Consider the following 13,638-nt stretch of genomic DNA (forward strand, 5'->3'; position numbering starts at 1 on the left):
TTCGACTACCTAACCTACCTAACCTAACCTAACCTAACTTTTTCGGCTACCTAACCTAACCTAACCTATAAAGATATGTTAGGTTAGGTTAGGTAGGGTTGGTTAGGTTCGGTCATATATCTACGTTAATTTTATCTCCAATAAATAAAAATTGACCTCATACATAATGAAATGAGTAGCTTTATCATTTCATAAGAAAAAAAATTGGGAAAATATATTAATTCTGGACAACTTGGCTTATTAGGCAAATCGGGCCTTGCATAGTAGGCTGAGAAGTGCGTTCTGGCTACTAGGTACGACATATATATATATATATATATATATATATATATGTATATATATATATATATATATGTCGTACCTAGTAGCCAGAACGCACTTCTCGGCCTACTATGCAAGGCCCGATTTGCCTAATAAGCCAAGTTTTCCTGAATTAATATATTTTCTCTATTTTTTTTCTTATGAAATGATAAAGCTACCAATTTCATTACATATGAGGTCAATTTTTTTTTATTGGAGTTAAAATTAACGTAGATATATGACCGAACCTAACCAACCCTACCTAACCTAACCTAGCCTATCTTTATAGGTTAGGTTAGGTTAGGTAGCAGAAAAAGTTAGGTTAGGTTAGGTTAGGTAGGTTAGGTAGTCGAAAAAACATTAATTCATGAAAACTTGGCTTATTATGCAAATCGGGCCTTGTATAGTAGGCTGAGAAGTGCCTTCTGGCTACTAGGTACGACATATATATATATATATATATATATATATATATATGTCGTACCTAGTAGCCAGAACGCACTTCTTGGCCTACTATGCAAGGCCCGATTTGCCTAATATGCCAAGTTTTCATGAATTAATTGTTTTTCGACTACCTAACCTAACTTAACCTAACTTTTTCGACTACCTAACCTAACCTATAAAGATAGGTTAGGTTAGGTTAGGTAAGGTTGGTTAGGTTCCGTCATATATCTACGTCAATTTCACCTCCAATAAAAAAAAATTGACCTCATACATAATGAAATGGGTAACTTTATCATTTCATAAGAAAAAAAATAGAGAAAATATATTAATTCAGGAAAACTTGGCTTATTAGGCAAATCGGGCCTTGCATAGCAGGCCAAGTACGACGTTCTGGCTACTAGGTACAACATGTGTATATATATATATATATATATGTCGTACCTAGTAGCCAGAACTCACTTTTCAGCCTACAATGCAAGGCCCGATTTGCCTAATAAGCCAAGTTTTCATGAATTAATATATTTTCTCTAATTTTTTCCTTATGAAATGATAAAGCAACCCATTTCATTATATAAAAGGTCAATTTTTTTTTATTGGAGTTAAAATTAACGTAGATATATGACTGAACCTAACCAACCCTACCTAACCTAACCTAACCTATCTTTATAGGTTAGGTTAGGTTAGGTAGCCGAAAAAGTTAGGTTAGGTTAGGTTAGGTAAGTTAGGTAGTCGAAAAGCAATTAATTCATGAAAACTTGGCTTATTAGGCAAATCGGGCCTTGCATAGTAGGCTCAGAAGTGAGTTCTGGCTACTAGGTACGACATATATATATATATATATATATATATATATATATATATATATATGTATATATATATATATATATATATATATATTATATATATATATATATATATATATATATATATATATATATATATATATATATATATATATATATATATATATATATATATATATATATGTATATATATATATATATATATATATATATATATATATATATATATATATATATATATATATATATATATATATATATATATATATATATATATGTATATATATATGTATATATATATATATATATATATATATATATATATATATATATATATATATATATATATATATATATATATATATATATATATATATATCAACTGAAAACTCACACCCCAGAAGTGACTCGAACCCATACTCCCAGGAGCAACGCAACTGGTATGTACAAGACGCCTTAATCCACTTGACCATTACGACCGGACATAATGAGGTGATAGCCGAAGCTATTTGAACCACCCCACCGCCGGCACTTCTTGGTTCAAATAGCCAAATAGTTCAAAGAATTTGCATAATGAGGTGATAGCCGAAGCTATTTGAACCACCCCACCGCCGGCACTTCTTGGTTCAAATAGCCAAATAGTTCAAAGAATTTGGTTCAAATAGCTTCGGCTATCACCTCATTATGTCCGGTCGTGATGGTCAAGTGGATTAAGGCGTCTTGTACATACCAGTTGCGTTGCTCCTGGGAGTATGGGTTCGAGTCACTTCTGGGGTGTGAGTTTTCAGTTGCATATTGTCTTGGGGACCATTCAGGCTTGTTTGCATATATATATATATATATATATATATATATATATATATATATATATATATATATATATATATATATATATATATATATATATATATGTCGTACCTAGTAGCCAGAACTCACTTCTCAGCCTACTATGCAAGACCCGATTTGCCTAATAAGCCAAGTTTTCATGAATTAATGTTTTTTCGTCTACCTAACCTACCTAACCTAACCTAACCTAGCTTTTTTTGGCTACCTAACCTAACCTTACCTATATATATAGGTTAGGTTAGGTTAGGTAGGGTTGGTTAGGTTCGGTCATATATCTACGTTAATTTTAACTCCAATAAAAACAAATTGACCTCATACATAGTGAAAAGGGTAGCTTTATCATTTCATAAGAAAAAAATTATAGTAAATATATTAATTCAGGAAAACTTGGCTTATTAGGCAAATCGGGCCTTGAATAGTAGGCTGAGAAGTGAGTTCTGGCTACTAGATACGACATATATATATATATGTTATATATATATATATATAATATATATATATATATAATATATATATATATATATATATATATATATATATATATATATATAATATATATATATATATATATATATATATATATATATATATATATATATATATATATATATGTCGTACCTAGTAGCCAGAACTCACTTCTCAGCCTACTATTCAAGGCCCGATTTGCCTAATAAGCCAAGTTTTCCTGAATTAATATATTTACTATCATTTTTTTCTTATGAAATGATAAAGCAACCCTTTTCTCTATGTATGAGGTCAATTTTTTTTTATTGGAGTTAAAATTAACGTAGATATATGACCGAACCTAACCAACCCTACCTAACCTAACCTAACCTATATTTATAGGTAAGGTTAGGTTAGGTAGCCAAAAAAAGCTAGGTTAGGTTAGGTAGGTTAGGTAGACGAAAAAACATTAATTCATGAAAACTTGGCTTATTAGGCAAATCGGGCCTTGAATAGTAGGCTGAGAAGTGCGTTCTGGCTATTAGGTACGACATATATATATATATATATATATATATATATATATATATATATATATATATATATATATATACATATATATACATATATATATATATATATATATATATATATATATATATATATATATATATATATATATATGTCGTACCTAGTAGCCAGAACTCACTTCTCAGCCTACTATGCAAGGCCCGATTTGCCTAATAAGCCAAGTTTTCATGAATTAATATATTTTCTCTAATTTTTTTCTTATGAATTGATAATGCTACCCATTTCATTATGTATGAGGTCAATTTTTTTTTATTTGAGTAAAAATTAACGTAGATATATGACCGAACCTAACCAACCCTACCTAACCTAACCTAACCTATCTCTATAGGTTAGGTTAGGTTAGGTGGCCGAAAAAGTTAGGTTAGGTTAGGTTAGGTAGGTTAGGTAGTCGAAAAAACATTAATTCATGAAAACTTGGCTTATTAGGCAAATCGGGCCTTGCATAGTAGGCTGAGAAGTGAGTTCTGGCTACTAGGTACGACATATATATATATATATATATATATATATATATATATATATATATATATATATATATATATATATATATATATATATATATATATATATATATATATATATATATATATATATATATATATATATATATGTCGTACCTAGTAGCCAGAACGCACTTCTCAGCCTACTATGCAAGGCCCAATTTGCCTAATAAGCCAAGTTTTCATGAATTATTGTTTTTTCGACGACCTAACCTACCTAACCTAACCTAACCTACCTTTTTCGGTTACCTAACCCAACCTAACCTATTAAGATAGGTTAGGTTAGGTTAGGTAGGGTTGGTTAGGTTCGGTCATATATCTACGTTAATTTTAACTACAATAAAATAAAATTGACCTCATACATAATGAAATGGGTAGCTTTATCATTTCATAAGAAAAAAATTAGAGAAAATATATTAATTCAGGAAAACTTGGCTTATTAGGCAAATCGGGCCTTGCATAGTAGGCTCAGAAGTGCGTTCTGGCTACTAGGTACGACATATATATATATATTAGTATATTTTGGTAGCAGTCTTTCCTGTAGACATATATTATTAAATATGACCGAAAAAGTAAGATTAATAATTCTAACACAAATTTTCTCGATCTTTCTTATGTTTCTTTTCACTGTTGATGGTAATTGAAAAATCAATTCTCCAAAATTCATTTTTATTTCTAGTCTGACGCGAACGCGTTTCGTAAAACTTATTACATTTTCAAAGACTTTAGTTTACACACACACAACTGTAACTGAATAGAGCTTAAACATCTTTGATTTTTTATACCTGCATTTGGGTGAGGTGATATGTTGCAACAGTTTTGGATGAGGTGAAAACAAACTTTCAACACAAGACAGAACGCGAAACAATGGGTATTGAAGGTAAGAATGAAAGTAATTGCAGAGGGCCTATTGGCCCATATTTCTTGATGCTTCTATATTGGAGCGGAGTCTTGAAGTGGGTAGAATATAGTTGTGCATCAATTGGCTGTTGATTGCTGGCATGTTGACTTCTTGATGTGTAGTGCCTCACAGATGTCAAGCCGCCTGCTATCACTGTATCTATCGATGATTTCTGTGTTGTTTGCTAAGATTTCTCTGGTGATGGTTTGGTTGTGGGAAGAGATTATATGTTCCTTAATGGAGCCCTGTTGCTTATGGGGCTATATGACCAGGATATAAGAAAATTGTCGTAGGGTATTCAAAATTTATTATCCTGATACATGTGAAAGGTGCTGGAACTGGGCCAAGTTTCAGCATCTCAGCCTAAATAGAGAAGGAGAAAAAAAAAAAAAAATTATACAATTTTTCAACAATGTTCAATTGCTTTCACAGCCCACAATTGTGAACCAAAATCATTTCTACGACACTCAGCCTTACCTTACTATATAATAAAGATTTGGTTGATCGATCTTTATCCCAGATGTATTTAGTGCAATAATACAGATTTTTAAAAGTTTCCCAAAAACGTATGTATCATTATTTATAAAATCAATAAATCTACGTAGATAAGAAAAATATCAACCGTTTTTAGAGGCGTAAACTCTACATATAATGTGCAAGTTTCATGTAAATTGAATAATAAATAAAGGCTGTGAGGGCAGATCTAGTTGTAAAAGTTGGAGTTGCGTAGCTCGCCTCGACAAGTTACTCTACTCGCGGTCACTCGTGACAATGCGTGATTTACGCATTGCGGCCAGCTCGTACCTTCTATGGAGAGCTCGCATGCATCTAGCTTTCAATGCTTTTCTCTTGTTCGTTTGGTAAGTCATATTGCAGTACAAATAGCATGAGTTCTGGGAGATATTGTGAGAGCGCGTCAGCATACATCCACACCCCAAGAGAGAGACACAGTCACTGATGGGCTGAGCCACATACCACCCTCTCTCTCACACGATACTGTTGCCAATGAGTGAGTTTATATTCATTTTATGCATAACATGTTATTTTCAACGCTATTACGAAAAATAAGACTTCTACAACGTAAGATACAATACCCTGCGGCGCACCTACGCCGCGAGGACCAGATTCACGAAAGTTGCAGCGGGAAATTTGACTCTAATTACGTTATTTTTCAAGATAAAATTAAACGGTTTGCACCACAGTGTTGCCAGAACGTTGTAGTATTTTTCGTAATTTTTCGTAAATATTCCATTTTTCTTCGGATTTTTGGGTACCATAACCCCTTAAGCATCGTTAAACGCCTGGAAAGAGATGTTGTTGTCTTGCCTATATACTGAGTTTTTTTTAGGCTTACAATCCCCAAGAGGGCATTTGAAGGCATAGACGACGTTGGTCTCTTTTAAAGCGTTCTGCTTTGTGTCTGGAGAGTTTCTCATGAGTAGGCTGGCCGTTTTCTTGGTTTTATAGTAAATCATCAGTTGTATCTTCTGATTTTTGTCTGTAGGGATAACGTTTCTATTAACAATATCTTTCAGGACCCTTTCCTCTGTTTTATGAGCTGTGGAAAAGAAGTTCCTGTAAAATAGTCTAATAGAGGGTATAGGTGTTGTGTTAGTTGTCTCTTCAGAGGTTGCATGGCGTTTCACTTTCCTTCTTATGATGTCTTCAGCGAAACCATTGGAGAAGCCGTTGTTGACTAGGACCTGCCTTACCTTACTGAGTTCTTCGTCAACTTGCTTCCATCCTGAGCTGTGGCTGAGAGCACGGTCGACATAAGCGTTAACAACACTCCTCTTGCACCTGTCTGGGCAGTCACTGTTGTCATTTAGGCACATTCCTATGTTTGTTTCCTTAATGTAGACTGCAGTGTGGAAACCTCACTGCAGGAAAAACAAATGTCTCTTGACAAATTTGTAGTCAGACAAACAAGCACTGAACCACAACCAGGTCCTAGTGGTATTCAGGCAAAAGTAGGAGAGAGAGTACACCAGAGAAAACATCACTGCCTGATGTGATAATGAAAGGGGGACTTCTCTTCCAAACAGTAACAACTCTCCTCCTCCCCCCCTCATCACCATCTTCCATATGCCATCAAGAGTCCTCCATAAAGGTAAGATAAACTTAGGTACTGTATTGTAGTTAGAAAAAAACATTGTATTCAGTATAAAATGTATTTGTATGATAATATTTTGGAGGGTGGGGAACGGATTAATTCAAATCCCTTTATTTCTTATGGGAAAAATAGCTTCGACTTACGATATTTTGACTTACGATCCGTCTCTGGGAACGGATTAGCATCGTAAGTCGAGGCCCCATTGTACAGTATTTGTTCACAGACATAAGAGTCATTGAACCTTCTTGCAAATAAATTAATATTATTATCATAAGATATTAATACAGTATCCATTCAATTTAACGGCCTATATGGGGCTGAGCCCTAGTCGTTATTTCCAGAGCTCCGTTATTTCCGAAGTTAAGTCGGTTCGGGTAATTTTTCAAGTAACATTTAGGTAGGATATATTTTATACTGTATAACTAAAATTAAATAAAGTTCATTGTGTAATTGCATTCCAATTTAGTGCCACACCGACGATTAAGCCAGTTGTTGGCTGCTGCATGGATGATGTGTGAACACGGTCTGATCAAGCCCAGATGGGTGGGAAAAAATTGATTCATTCCTTTGTATTGCAAAATATTTCATGTATCAATCAGCAAGTTAATATTTTCTCAATAATATTTTAGAGATGTGTTTTGATTTACCCTGAACAGTGCAGGTAATGTATTTTTAATGTTACAACACAGGCTGTGGCGGCCATGCCATAACAATGGCGATCGAGCCTTGTCACTGAGAGCTAGCCAAGACGAAATATTTTGAGCTCACCTATTCTCTGCTGACGATAGAATATACATTTGCAGAGACTAATATGTAGCTTTTGTTGAAAAAAAAAATTAATATCTTGTAATACTATAATAAAATTGGTAAATTGACTTACTTTTAATGAAGCTGAAGATTACGAAGCTGTGAAGATTACGTCATCCTCTGCAGCGCTTGTTTTATATTGTTTATATTGTATACAGGGTACATACTGTATGTACACTTATTTTCAGGCATATTTTAATAGAGTATCCTTCTGTTTCTTGATGTCACTTACTGTACTTTTCCCGATGTTAAACTCTGCTGCTGCTCGTGCATGAGAATATCCTTTATCAAGTTTCTTAATTAACTCCACCTGTGCAACCGTCAGGCGCTTCCTTTGGGTAACTTTTGGCATTTTGTAAATTAAAAAGAAGATCACAATTACAGTACAGTAATATCCTTCACAATTGAAGCTAGCCGCGCGAGTTCACAGTAAACAATGGGAACACATGGCCCGGCGGAGTACATTCTAGGTCCGTCGGAAAAAAAATACCTAGTGCCTATACTATAAAAGGTATTTAATAAGAAAACAAAGACTTTTGCTTAATAAAAACTGTTTCAAAATATTTTATTAATAATAATTTACAATTTTCTTCATTAAAGTGAATCATTTTAAAAGAAAATTAAGATGTAATATATGACTCTGGACGATCCAGGTCGGTGGCCTGGTCGCCATGTGAGGGGACGCTGATGCCACAACAAACCCAATACCGACCGTCGGTAATATCGACCGCAGACCGGTATAGCAGGCTCCAGATACCGGTCTCCCAAACCGGTCGTTAATACCGGCAGATCGGTATAAAAGAGGCCGTTAAATTGAGTGGATACTGCATGATCTGATTTGCATAACAAGCAGAGTTATTTTCAAAATGGTTTATTCCATTTAATATTATTATATTAAGAAAAGGAATTACTGATTTAATTAGGTTTGGTTAGGTTTGATAAAATTTCTATAAGTTTTAACTAAATTATAAAAAAATCTAATGTGTATTGTAATTGGAAACTTTATCATTCTATAATAATCATTCCATTTATATCCTAGTTTTGTCATTACATTCATTCTTGTTTCAATTTTAACTTGTCCCTAATATATTTGCATTTTTTGCTAGTTATTTATTAATAACTCATGGATGTTAACCAGCTTACACAAAACATAGAAAAAACCCTACTACATTTTATTAGATAGTAAATCATCAAATTAGATTCAACTTCAGATAGACAATGTTAACATTACTGTACCAATAAAAATGAGGGGAAGTTCCTTGGACTATATATAGACAATTGACTGAGTGTCAGCACCTAGATACAACACATAGCTAAAAAGTCTCAAAAATGGTTGGTATACTTTCTAATAACAGCTATTATTTTCCCCACTATGCTCTCCTTACATACTAAACACTAATCTATCCCTATCTTACATACGTTATCTGTGCATGGGATTTAACCACTGCAGATTACCTCAAGCTCATCATCACTCGGCAAAAATCTGCTATCAGAACTATAACAAATTCTGTCTTCAGACAACATACAGCCCTGCTGTTTATTATTTTTTTTATTTATTTATACATAGAAAAAGGTACATTGGGTTTGTGAGAGTACATAGTATTGTGTTTACATTCTTATAAAGCCACTAGTACGCACAGCATTTCAGGAGGGTCCTTAATCTAACAGATAATATTAAGTAGGTAAATTCTAGCAAAATTTATAAAATGTTAACAGGTACACTGTAAGAAAAAAATGAGAGATTAGTAGCTATATTAAAGCACACTGATAGCTTTGATTGATAGCAATGATAGCTTGATTGATAATTTGACAAAGATTAATAGGAACAATAAAGCATATTGATATCACATATAAGATGACAGCAATGATCACAATTTAAAAAAAAAATACAAATGTTTATTCAGGTAAAGTACATACATACAAGGGGTGATACAAATATTGATGAATTTATAGATAGAGGTAGTACATACAGTGCTATGGTAAAGTGCTTTATAATGGTAAAGTTGTTTGGCTTAGGTACATAAATATTGGGGAATTGGGTAGCACTAGATACAACGCAAATTTCAAGCACTAGTAGGAAACTAAGAAGATGAAATTAGGTACTTTTTGTTTTTGTTTTTGAATAGGGCAGAAGTTGGACAGCATTTCAATTCATTAGGGAATGAGTTCCATAGACTATGTCCCTTTATTTGCATAAAGTAATTACACAGAATAAGTTTGACTCTGGAGATATCAAAGATATTTATTTGTGGTTTGGTGATTATGAGTCCTAGTACATATGTCCATGGAGAGTTTCAGAGCAGGGTTTGCATTTAAGAACAGGGTTTTATAAATGTAGATAGCACAAGAGAATGTGTGGAGTGAGGTTATGTTTAGCATGTTTAGGGATTTAAACAAGGGGGCTGAGTGTTGTCTGAAAGCAGAGTTTGTTATTGTTCTGATAGCAGATTTTTGTTCGGTGATGATGGACTTGAGGTAGTTTGCAGTGGTTGAATACCATGCACAGTTACCATAATTAAGATAGAGATAGATTAGTGCATAATATAGTGAGAGGAGAGCGGAATTAGGTATATAATATCTGATTTTAGAGAGTATACCAACTGTTTTAGAGAATTTTTTGGTTATGTGTAGTATGTGGGTGCTGAAGTTAAGTCTTTTGTCTTAGTATAGGCCAAGAAACTTTCCATCATTTTTATTACTGATGTTAACATTGTCAATCTGAAGCTGAATTGCATTTGGTGGTTTGCTTCAAATATGAGGTAGTAGGCCTTTTCTATGAGTAGTGTGAGTTTGTTGGTTGACATCCATAAGTGAACTTTTTTTTAATTCATTATTCACAACATTATTTAATGTGTGTGGGTTGGGGTGTAGATGAGGGTAGTATCATCAGCAAACAATATAGGTTTAAGAATGGTAGAGATATTAGGCAGATCATTGACATATATAAGAAATAGGAGAGGCCTTAGGATGCTGCCCTGTGGCACTCCTACAGTTAATGGTTGAATGGGAGAGGTAATATAATTGATTTGCTACATATTGGTGTCTGTCACTAAGATAGGTGTGAGTTTGTTGGTTGACATCCATAAGTAAACTTTTTTTAATTCATTATTCACAACATTATTTAATGTGTGTGGGTTGGGGTGTAGATGAGGGTAGTATCATCAGCAAGCAATATAGGTTGAAGAATGGTAGAGACATTAGGCAGATCATTGATGTATATAAGAAATAGGAGAGGTCTTAAGATGCTGCCCTGTGGCACTCCTACAGTTAATGGTTGAATGGGAGAGGTTATATAATTGATGGCTATATATTGGTGTCTGTCACTAAGATAGGATCGGATATAGTTCAGGGCTAAGCCTCGGATTCCTTAATGGTGGAGTTTAAGTAAGAAGTAGTTATGGTTAACAGTATCAAAGGCCTTTCTCAGGGCAATGAAGAGTTCAATTGGAAACTCATTTTTGTCAAGGGTTGAGTAGATTATATCAAGGAGACTAATAATTGCATCATTGGTACTCTTTTGGGAGCGGAAGCCAAACTGACAGGGGCTGAGTATGTTGAATTTTATGAGGTAGGAGTTGTTTAAGTAATTTTTTTAAATATTTTTTATAATATAGGTAGGTTTGATATTGGTCTATAATTGTTTATGTCTGCCGGATTGCCTCCTTTATGAACTGGCGTTATTCGTGCTTTTTTAAGGATATCAGGGAAGGTATGACACTAGTGATTTGTTGAACAAATCACTAGTGTGGGTGAGCTATGGGTGAAAGATGCCTATCAGGCAGAGCTGCCTGAGAAATATGTGTTAATATGTGCCTTGAGTCTGTGGGATTTTTCTGGCAACGTTAGCACCAACCGATGAAAAGAAGCTATTAAATTCATTTGCCGTTTCTAAAATCAATTGCAAGTGTAACCATCCTTTGAGAGTTTTATCTGGTTATATGAGTGTTGTTTAATTCCTAAGATGTTAGAGATGGCTTTTCATGTGCTTTTCATGTTGCCTTCTGCTTCTTTGAATCTACTCTCATAATAGGAAAGTTTTGCTTTTCTTATGATACTGGTAAGCATTGATAAATACCTTTTAACTACTGCCCTTGTAACTAGGCCAATCCTAAGTTTTTCTCATATTCATGTTTCTTGTTGATTGCTTTGAGTATGCCACTTGTGAGCCACGGATTGTTTATTCTTTTGTCAGCTACTTTGCCAGAAATTTGCAGTACGCATTTGCCCGAAACGCTATGCGTACTAGTGGCTTTAGGTATTGTATGTACTACCTCTATCTTTAAATCAAACAGAATGTTTGTACTGTAACTCTGCAACTATGTATGTACTTTTCCTAAATAAATTATTATTATTATTATTATTATTATTATTATTATTATTATTATTATTATTATTATTATTATTTGCTTGGTGAGGAGAGAACAATGAGTGTTCTAGAGGCTTAGAGTTTTGGAAAGGAAGAGGTTAGCTAATGAATTTATATCCTGTGTATTATTGAATTCAGATTCCCAGTTAATATGGTTAAGTGCATTTGTGAGGTTTTCTATTGCTGCTTCACTGTGTAACCTTAATGTAAGTTTCTTGTTTTCTGGTGGTGTTATGCCCATGTTTGCTATGAGGAAGATAGGCTAGTGGTCATTTGTTCTGGCAAAGATTATATCAGCTGCAAGGGGAGCTGTTATGTTAGTCCATAAGTGATCCAAAGTCGTGGCAGATGTTCGAGTGACTCAGGTGGACTTGGTGATTGTGGGGATTAGCATACTGTACTGGAGTTCATGCTGTTTAGGAAATAGTCGACTTGGGGTATATTTTGCTGACCTAGTGTTACGGCCACTATGGGTCGCAACCGGGTTATTTGCTGGAGGAACCAAAGTACTAGTATCTGACCCCAAGTCGGTAGTGGCTGTCAAGGAGTAGGCTTGGTAATGCAAGTAAAACACAAGGGGGGAGTTGAAAAGAATACGACACTTAATCCTTTATCATTATATTCACATATCACTTTCCCATCACCTTAAATAGAATCATAAACGAAGTATTACTACACTGATATATACACATGTGTCGCTCTCATAGGACACTAAGCGCTCCTCGATGCTCATGCAATGCAGCCTTGTCAACTTCCGTGTTTCCTCAACACACAGTACCGTCCACAACCAGTACTGGGACACACCAACGAGTCTACCCTAGCCATGGGCCAGCCTATCTACAGTATCCCTAGGTGCTTCTTGTGAACGCCCACAATCACACTCCAGCCTGGTGCTGGCAGAGAACATCAGCCTCATGCTGCTGGGCCTCTACATGAACAAATACAAGGGTAGCGAACCCCTGGCAGGAGCTTCTTGCAACTAGCTAATTACACTCCTCCGTAGCACCTCACTGTCGGTCGTCTCTTCCTCTAGTCCCGGGATACGCCGAATTCTGTCACTGCCACTACACAGGCAGACAGCAGATACTACTCGGTTCCTCTTCGGCGGCGGCTCACTGCCCACGTACAGCAGAATGCAGTAGAGAGATAATCGGCTGCCCTGGGCAGCCTGCTTGTCTTCGTACCACTGCAGCCCTACGTCGCCTCTGTGGATACAGACACGTCATCAGTAAACTGGCTGGTACTTGTGAAACTAGGACATGCCACTTACGGACTCTGACATTGACATGCTCCTCCTCTCACAATAGATGCTGCTGATTTATAGGCGCCACCTCACCAGAGGTCAGCTACAGCGACTCTTCTAGAGTCTCTTGCAGGTATCATACTGCCACCACCAGATGGCGTCGTCCATTTTGTGGGGGTTTAGGGAGCAGACTCACAGATGGCGTTAACGTTGCTACTCCATGCTCCGACGATGGAGTCGGGTTCGTAACACCTAGGTCAATATTGAAGTCTCCTAGAAT

The 13,638-nt window shown here is 35.1% G+C and overlaps 1 protein-coding gene across 2 annotated transcripts in view; it reads left to right on the top strand.

Annotated features, from left to right (window-relative positions):
• LOC123755065 (SET and MYND domain-containing protein 4) overlaps positions 1-13,638 on the top strand; it is a 61,083-nt gene that overhangs the window by 4,619 nt on the left and 42,826 nt on the right. Inside the window, exon 1 of one of the 2 annotated variants that reach the window (XM_045737530.2) lies at positions 6,875-6,939. The exons of the other annotated variant lie outside the window; for it this stretch is intronic. The gene's annotated coding sequence lies outside the window, so the exon portion shown is untranslated. Of the gene's footprint in view, positions 1-6,874; positions 6,940-13,638 lie in introns of those variants that run through there. 2 annotated transcript variants of the gene reach the window in all.

This window comes from Procambarus clarkii, chromosome 28, assembly GCF_040958095.1.
Source record: "Procambarus clarkii isolate CNS0578487 chromosome 28, FALCON_Pclarkii_2.0, whole genome shotgun sequence".
NCBI classification, from domain to species: Eukaryota; Metazoa; Arthropoda; class Malacostraca; order Decapoda; family Cambaridae; genus Procambarus; species Procambarus clarkii.